General features: G+C 49.5%; 1 long non-coding RNA gene across 1 annotated transcript; it reads left to right on the top strand.

Annotated features, from left to right (window-relative positions):
- The first annotated feature begins 3,806 nt into the window (after window positions 1–3,806).
- On the top strand, window positions 3,807–9,039 carry LOC102485683 (uncharacterized). Its single transcript, XR_336414.1, has 3 exons — window positions 3,807–4,017; window positions 8,361–8,412; window positions 8,848–9,039. It is a non-coding gene; the product is annotated as an uncharacterized LOC102485683 (long non-coding RNA).
- The last annotated feature ends 289 nt before the right edge of the window (window positions 9,040–9,328 follow it).

The raw sequence follows: 9,328 nt of genomic DNA, 5'->3' as shown, positions 1-9,328 counted from the left end.
CGGAGCAAAATCAGGAAAAATGCAACCTCTGTGCTAGTTAGCATTCTTTAGTCTGTGATTCTCAGATTAGCTACAGGGGTTAAATGCAGCCTTTCAACCTTCCTTTCCTGCCCAAATAATCCTATTCAATTAAGTATTCTATTTTATTTTATTATTTTTTGAGAGACAGATTTTTACTATAGGGCGCGTGACCTTGGCAGAGAGACAGAGAGACATAAATTGAAAATTCACCCCCCAGAAGGGATGGCCACACCACAGTCCCTTCTGTATTCTCCTCTTGGGATTTTGGGCATGCACACACATGTGCCTGCCATGAGTTTTAAGTCCCAGGTCTGGGACTCGAACCGCAGTTGACTATGTAGGAGTCCAGCAATGTAACCTTTATGCCAAATGCTGGTCCCCGGTGAAGCATTCTTAACCCCGGGGTTTTCATGCACCAGAGGTGGGAAGCCTATTTACTGGATTCTGTGAAGAAAAGGAAATGCCCCCTCAAAACCTGCCCTATTATTCTCCTCCAGGTCAGTCTTCTTTGGAAGATGCATGCAGCACGTTAGAAGATACGCCAGCTGGTGCGTGGAGGTTAAGGCACTAGATCCCACATGGCTGACTACACAGTTTGAGTCCAGACCCGGCAGCTTGAAAATCACGCAAGGTGCATGTGCGTGCATGCCCAAAATCCCGAGAGGAGACCAGAAGAGGAGAGACAGTGGTATGGTTGCCCCCTTTGGGGGGAGATTTTCCTCTCTCTGTCTGTCTCTGGCAAGCACACACACCCTATAGCAAAAGCTAAAAAATTACACCAAAGCATTGGCAATGATTATCTCTAGGTTTGGATGAGTTTTTTTCTTTTCCCTGTCTACATTTCATCTTTTCTTTCTTTCTTTTTTATTTTTTTTAAAGGCTTTTGCTACAGGGCACGTGCGCTCGCCAGAAAGACAGAGACAGAGAGACATAAAGCGAGAAATCACCCCCCCGGGGGAAATGGCCACGCCGTAATCCCTTCTCCTCCATTCTCCTCTCGGGATCTTGAGCACGCACACACATGCACCAGCGTGAGTTTAAGCCACCGGGTCTGGGACTCAAACCACGGTTGACTACATTGGAGTCCAGCGACATAGCCATTACACCAACTGCTGATCCCTCCCTGTCTACATTTTCTAAAATTTTTTAAATTGAATATACTTGACTTTGGAAATAAGAGGAAAGTTTTAACAGCTCAGGTTCTTCATTGCAAGCAAGAGAAATCAATGTTTTGAACAGCAAGGGAATTTATTTAAAATGCAGTGGGTCTCTCATCGAATGAAAGAGAAGGCGGAAATGGCCGAAGCAGACAAAAGCTTCCAAGTCATACTGAAGCCTGTCTTGTGAGAAAACAGCAGCTGTCCCCTGAAGCACGAGATGCGAGTCTTTCGGCCATCCCCATCTTTGCGTCAAGAACTTGACTTGGAGTGGGCTGGAAGAGCCATCAATATCCTCTCTGTCACCTACTCCTGTAGCCCACGTCCTGGGCAGGATGACCTGGCCTGGGTTATGTGGGTGCACCCCAAAGGCAGCCATGTCGGGGACAAGCAATTACTGGCATTTTTCAGCCTCACAATGGGCAGGTACCCACCTCCTATCGACTCCTAAGACAGAGAATTCCCTGAATGTAGGAAGGTGGTTCAAATGCCACGTGCCCAAGATCACAGTGCATGGCCGCCACACAACACGCTGGAAAAAAGTTCATAAACACAAAGACAGGGAGGACTGTGGAGATCAGCCACAGCTTCGGAGAGAACTGTGAAGAGGGAGTGGGGACGGTCAGGCAGAGCTCGTGCCTCCACTTGCTGAGCTCACCTCCCTCCGCCCTTCATGCACGCATCTTCCTTTCATTTTGGTACTCTCCCTAAGATTCCTGTCAGTTGCTACATTATTGAGGGTTAAACATGCAAGATGAAAATTGAGAGGCCAGTAGGTGGTGTAGTGGGTAAGGTGCTGAACTCCCACATGGCCAACTGCAGTTCAAATCCTGGACCTGATGGTTTGAAAGATGCTCAGTGTGTACATGCGTGCCCCAAATCTCTAGAGAACGGAGGAGAAGGGATTGCTGCATGGCCATCCCCGCCAAGGGGTGATTTCTCGCTTTCTCTCTGTCTCAGAAAGCAGTATGCCCTATAGCAAAAATCTCTAATAAAATAAATTAGAATAAAATGAAAATTGATTTATAATTGTTCATGTATTATCAATAATTAACCATGGTTCTAGCAACCACAAAACCAAATATCTCAACATTCTGGAGCCCAACCAGAAACGGGCATTTGGATTGCTCAGTTATACGGTTGACACTGGGGAGCAATTTAGGAAATTAAATACATTTATTTCTATTATAATGTAATACTCATTCTTACATCCATCTGGCAGCTTTTATAGTAACATAAAATAAAAATATTGTGGAGACCTGCCGATGGCATAATGGTTACATCGCTGGACTTCAACATAGTCAACCACGGTTCGAGTCCTGGACCCAGTAGCTTAAAACTCACACCAGGCGTGTGTGTGTGTATGTCCCCAAGTCACAAGAGAAGACAGGAGAAAAAAAAGGACTGTGGTGTGGCCATCCCCCTGGGGCGTGCTTTCTTACTTTCTGTCTCTTTATCATTTCTTTTTTTTTTTTTTGGAGAGGTTTTCGCTATAGGGTGCGTGTGCTTGCCAGACAGAGAGACAGAGAGACAGAGAGACAGAAAGCGAGAAATCACTCCCCAGGGGGGAATGGCCACGCCGCAATCCCTTCTCCTCCATTCTCCTCTCGGGATCTTGGGCACGCACGCACACGCACCCGGCATGAGTTTCAGCCACCGGGTCCAATCCTCGAACCGCGGTCGACTACGTGGGAGTCCAGTAACATAGCCATTACGTTAGCTGCTGGTCCCTCTTTATCTTTTTCTGTCTCTCTGGTAAGTGCACATGACCTATAGCAAAAATCTCTCTAAAAAACATATATATATATATGTATATATGTATGTATATGTAGATGTATATAGATATATATGTATATGTGTGTGTGTGTGTGTATATATTATAAATGTGTTTCCCCCAAGAAAACCTGAACTGGTATGAATGAACTTTGTCACACTGCTCTGCCTGCTGCCTTAGGAAGCAGTAGTGATTTGTCTGTGAATGGAGGTATGAAGATGAAAATAGGAGCACATGGCCCTCAGGGCTGCAAAAATGGGGAATGTCGGATATCGTGAGGCTGTTAAAGAAAACAATTTCTCCACGATACTTTTAAAGCGTATTAAGGAAGATTCCATTCTAGAACTCAAGACCATGGCAGCAGCTGTGAAGACCACAGCAATAGGATCCTGCAGTAGAGGTGACACTGGGACAGGCACGGACACCCACTCAGGGCCACAGAGACACAGCGTGGTGGGCAGGGAAAGGAGTTTAATCAGGGAGGCCAACACGGGGAGAGGCAGGCCAGAGTCCACCGCTGTCTCCACCGTATGGAACAGGGGACGAAGCTCAGGGAAGAAGCGAAGGCCAAGTTCTCCAGGCTTGTCTCTGGCAGGACCACTCGGTGTGACCGCCTTGGGGCAATGGTGGCCAGGCAGGACGACCAGTTTCTTTTCAGCCAGGGGCTTAGAGATACACAGAGCAGAGCAGGGCCGCAGAAGCAAACGGAGCCAGTGGAGACAATGCCAGATCTGGCTAGGAGGCTGGGCGTGGCTTTGTCAGCTTGAGCTGATAAAGGCTCCTCCTGGCCCTGACCCTCGTAAAGAAGGGGGCTGGTGGCATCTCCCCTTCCCTGTCTCCACAGTCAGGCTTCTGTGACGACGCAGTAAGGTTACTGGTAACTTCCGTTATGAAGCACTAGGCTCCAGCTGATGTGGGGGGCGGCTCTGCAGGACCCTGTGAGGGCAGATTTCCCTGAGGTGTGATGGCTCTGGAGGGACTACAACCGAGTGCGATACAGTCACCTTGGCCTCTTCCAGCACAGCTGCAGAGGAATGTGCTCAACCCCGAATACAGCACTGGCAGGTGGGAACCAATGGCCAAAGGGTGGGGGGGCAGTGAATGGAATTTTTTTCTTTTTTACGTTTTTACCTTAGGGCACATGTGCTCAGGGTGACAGAGAAAGACAGTGAGAGGGAATGTGAGAAATGACCCCCCAGGGGATGGCCACACTGCAACCCCTTCTCCATTCTCCTTCTGGGATGTTGGACACACGCACACGCACCCAGCGTGATTTTCAAGCCTCCAGGTCTGAGACTTGAACCACAGTCAGCCATGAATGGAAAATTTCTGAGAGGTTAAGATCAGGATTAAGGGGAATCAGCAGGTGGTGTGCAGACCAAGGTGCTGGGCTCTCACATGGCCAGGTGTGGTTCAAGTCCCAGGCGCGAAGGCTTGAAACTCACTCCAGGCACATGTGCATGCGCGCCCAAAGTCCTGAGAGTGATGTGGAGAGACCCTGAATTCATGAATAACTCAGGGCCGACAGCTGCCCGAAGTTTCTGCCCTCAGCAAACGTACCGCTTCTCCTCGGAGCTTCAGGGTAACCTGGAAACCTTGAACAGATTGGTACCCTGAATAGATCAGACTCCCTACTTCTCTGCCTCCTCCCGTTTAGGGCGGGTTCTGAGCCCATTCCCCATTCCTAACATCCCGAGACCTCCCTTTCCCCAGTTCCCCATAAAAGCCCGTGTCCGACCCCCATTCTGGGCCGGAGATTCAGTGCGCTAACTCCTCCGTGCCCCCCGGCGTAGCAAACAGTTCTCCTAACTTCTCCGACTGCTGCTTTCCGTTCCTTGGCACCTGGTTTTCTGGCCATCCCCCCACCCCCACCCCGGGCAGTGATTTCTCACATTCTGTCTCCGGCAAGTGCATGCACCCTATAGCGAAAATCTCTCTCGAAAAAGAGGAAAGATTAGGAGTAAGGAGAGTTCTTGCCAAGACGGGCCAGGGTGGTCAGACCTCACCTGGGGCCAGTGGAGGAAGGACCCGATCAGAATCAGGATCACCGGGTATCTAGGTGTGTGGGTGGGGGGGGGGGGGAGAGCTCTTGCTAAGCTGACTCAGCAAAGTTGTTTGCTGACACTGGATTTTACAAGTATCCACGTGAGCCTAAAAGAAAGTTCAAGCGCCTTTCTAAAGTTTGGCTAAGCAAATAATCTTTGTCAAACATGCAAGAAGCCTGAAGGAAGAAATATGAATATGAGAAATAAAAAGGAAAAAAGGGCAGAAAGGGAGGTTAGAACAAAATACCAGCCAGATGTCTACTCTAGAAATGCATTTAAAGCCTCTGTGGTCCAAGAATAAGAGAGCAGAAAAAAGCCTTCTCATGGCCCCAATATGAACTACTATTCTCACTCAGTCATCTCATTAAGCGCCATTTAACAAGTTATTAGAGTCTACAGTGAGGGCCAGCAGGTGGCGAGGTGATTAGGCACTGGATTTTCACATGGCCACCGTGATTCGAGGCTCAGACCCAGCAGTTTGAAGATCATGTCAGGTGTTGTGTGCACATGAGCCCCAAATCCCAAGAGGAGCATGTTGGAGAGGGGACGATGGTGCGGCCATCCCCCATGGGGGTGGCTTCTCACTTTGGCAAGCGCATGCACCCCATCCACAATGAAAAGGTTATGTCAACAGTTGAGTCTGATGAAAACATGGTAAGTGGCAGGCTCTTCTTTAAAAAAAAAAAAAAAAAAGGCCCCCAAGCTCAAGGGCACGGGCCCTAGGAAGCGCACACTAAGGGTTGGGGGCATAAACCAGCCAAGGGGCTGGACCCGCTGGCCACACTGACATAGCGGAACGGGGGTGCCCGTTCTTGTCGGAGACTCGGTCAAAATGAGGCGGTCAGCTCCAGGAAGGCAAGCAGGGTAATTACGGCATGTCTACTGGATCCCAAGCTGCTGCCTGTTTTTCCTATTCTTCCTCCCCCCGCCCCCGTAAGTAAGAGAATGAGACAGGGTGGCCCCCTGTACGGTCTCGCCACCGCGATCCACCCCCAGCCTCGACCACGCCTCATCGCAGGCAGGCCTGTGCTCAGATCAGGGAGCTCCCTGGACTTGAACCAGGAACCTTCCCATGTGGGCAGCCTCACAGAGCTTTGAATTTTACTGCTGCGCCACCATCTGGCCCCTTTCCTATTCTTCTGGTATTTATTATCCCCTTTCCTCTCTCTCATATTAAGAGAAAAAAATTGTGGGCCACTTGAAACCCTTGGCAATGAGATAGGACAGAACAGTAAAATGGATGTTGACATTTGCTTGGGAACCGAGAGCATAAACTCAAGGCGCTAGCTCTTTCTTCCGGGAAGGCATCAAGTCACAGTGAAATCCTCGGCTTCTCTGTTGTCCCAGGAACTGCTCTCTACTTAGGCAACAGGGAGCGGGAGCCTGCCCAAGGGGCCTGGGGGAGCGCGTGTGTAGGAAGGGCCTCTGTACCTGCACACGCTAAGGGCCTCTCTCTATGTACCTGCACACGCCAAGGGCCTCTCTGTGTGTACCTGCACACGCTAAGGGCCTCTATGTACCTGCACATGCTAAGGGCCTATGTGTACCTGCACACGTTAAGGGCCTCTGTGTGTACCTGCACATGCTAAGGGCCTCTCTCTATGTACCTGCACATGCTAAGGGCCTCTCTCTATGTACCTGCACATGCTAAGGGCCTCTCTCTGTATGTGCCTGTACACGCTAAGGGCCCCTCTGTGTGTGCCTGAACATGCTAAGGGCCTCTCTCTATGTATCTACACCTGCTAAGGGCCTCTCTATGTACCTGCACACGCTAAGGGCCTCTCTCTGTGTGTACCTACACACGCTAAGGGCCTCTCTGTGTGTACCAGCACACGCTAAGGGCCTCTATGTACCTGCACATGCTAAGGGCCTGTGTGTACCTGCACATGCTAAGGGCCTCTCTATGTACCTGCACATGCTAAGGGCCTCTCTGTGTGTACCAGCACATGCTAAGGGCCTCTCTCTATGTACCTGCACATGCTAAGGGCCTCTATGTACCTGCACATGCTAAGGGCCTGTGTGTATCTGCACATGCTAAGGGCTTCTCTCTATGTACCTGCACACGCTAAGGACCTCTCTGTGTGTACCTGCACATGCTAAGGGCCTCTCTCTGTATACCTGTACACACTAAGGGCCTCTCTCTGTGTACCTGCACACGCTAAGGGCCTCTCTATGTGTACATGCACACACTAAGGGCCTCTCTCTATGTACCTGCACACGCTAAGGGCCTCTGTGTGTACCTGCACATGCTAAGGGTCTTTCTCTATGTACCTGCACATGCTAAGGGCCTCTGTGTGTGTGTGCCTGTACACACTAAGGGCCTCTCTGTGTGTACCTGCACACGCTAAGGGCCTCTCTCTGTGTACCTGAACGCGGTAAGGGCCTCTCTGTGTACCTGCACACACTAAGGGCCTCTCTGTGTACCTGCACATGCTAAAGGCCTCTCTCTGTGTGTGCCTGTACACGCTAAGGGCCCCTCTCTGTGTACCTGCACACACTAAGGGCCTCTCTGTGTACCTGCACATGCTAAGGGCCTCTCTGTACCTGCACACACTAAGGGCCTCTCTGTGTGTGTACCTGCGCACGCTAAGGGCCTCTCTGTACCTGCACACGCTCCCGAGCAGCGCACAGCCCAACGGCCTTCCCTCAGGCTGTCCCTGTTGCTGCAACAGGAGTGATGGTAAACGGTGTTCGGATAATCAGACCACAAATCCCTTCCAACTGATCCACTAACAGATATATTTACTTAGAGAAACAGTAGCTGGGGGAGTCTTCTTTTAAATGTCAGCTGGTGTGAATGAAAAAGATGCTTTTAAAGGAGCTGTACCGCTTAGGGATTAAGGCCAAGGGGAACAATTCGCTTGGGGAAAAAAAAAAGGCCTCGAAGCTCAAGAGCACGGGGCTCACGTTACTCAGTTGGGAGGGAGACGCTTTCATCCTCAGGACGTGTAGTCCTGGGTGGGCTCATCTCTCTCCATTTGGACCAGAAGAGTGGCTTTTAATTGTGCAAACGAGGCCCTGCGATTCCTGTGGGACGAAGTTTGCAGCAACAACAGAGGGGAGAATTGAAGTAGCAGTCATTTTTATTTTGGCTTAACACATTTTTAGCAGGAAGACTCTGAATATGAATTGGCTTCATTTTTAAGTCCTGAAGAAAAATGTCTGAAGCAGCCCATAAGGTGCCACTTTAGTCAGAGGCAATTTTAAAAAAAAAAAAAAAAGAAGAAAAAGAAAAAAGCCTAGAATAGCAAGAAAGAAAAATCACAAAATGTTTGGACACTGTAGGAAAAAAAAAGTTACAAATCATATTAACTCCAATCCCACAGCCTCCCTGAATCTATCTGGTTTTCTTTATGTTTTTAGGTTTTGCCATAGGGTGCGCACACTCAGTAACTGGAGAGACGCCACAGGGAAGGTGAGAAACAGCCTCCCCCACCCTGCCCGGGGGAGATGGCCGTGCTGCGATCCTCCCCCATTCTCCTCGCAGGATTTGGGGCACACGTGCACATGCACCAGTAGCCAGGTCTGGGCCACCTGCTGGCCCTCTCCTGCTTTCCTACTCCTACATCCAATTTCCTCTTCCCCGGCGCTTGCAGGTGGGAATGGGGCAGAAGGCACGGCCCGAATAGTAGACGTTTCTGTTAATTACGGTATCACCTGCCACGCTTTCACTTTAGCAGGGTGAGACGGGGAAAGCATCGAATAGGAAGGCACTGAGCGCCCTGCGCCCCCCAGACAGTAGGCACGGGATTCTACTCAGGGTCAGATTCCAGTTTCTCTTTGACAGTCTGGGCCTCACAAGAAAAAGTCAACACTCCCAGGACTTCTCTCTGGGTCTTTGTTTTTGCAGCCCTCTAGGACCACCAGAGAAGGCATTTTCACGCTTAAGTTCTTAACAATACACGGCAACCCTAAAGAGCTTGGAAACTATTCAAAATGTGGTCTCTCTGAGTGAAATAGCAACCGAGGACACCCGGCGACTGAGATTTCCTGCAGGTAGCACTTCCAAAGTGGCCTCCATCATATTCTTCCAGTCTGTACGAGGCCGTTTAATGATGCATAAAACTAATTATTATAAAATAAGGCTGAATCTGTACGGTGGCTGTTCACAATGTGGAAAATCACACTTTTTCATGGCCTATTTTCTTTTAAAATGTATGCCCTTTTCCCATCCTTAATGCGTTCTGTGTATGTAAAATAAATACTCTTCGCAGCAGGGCCCTGGCTCGGAGGCCTTAAAACCCAATAAAAGAGTCCTGTAGTTTAATGGTCCTTAAATGCTCAACATCTTTTTCACTTAATGTAAAATCCATCTGATCTAATAGCCATGA

This window comes from Tupaia chinensis, unplaced genomic scaffold, assembly GCF_000334495.1.
Source record: "Tupaia chinensis unplaced genomic scaffold, TupChi_1.0 Scaffold138425_1, whole genome shotgun sequence".
Taxonomy (NCBI): Eukaryota; Metazoa; Chordata; class Mammalia; order Scandentia; family Tupaiidae; genus Tupaia; species Tupaia belangeri.
This window is presented reverse-complemented; position numbering and strand designations above follow the sequence as displayed.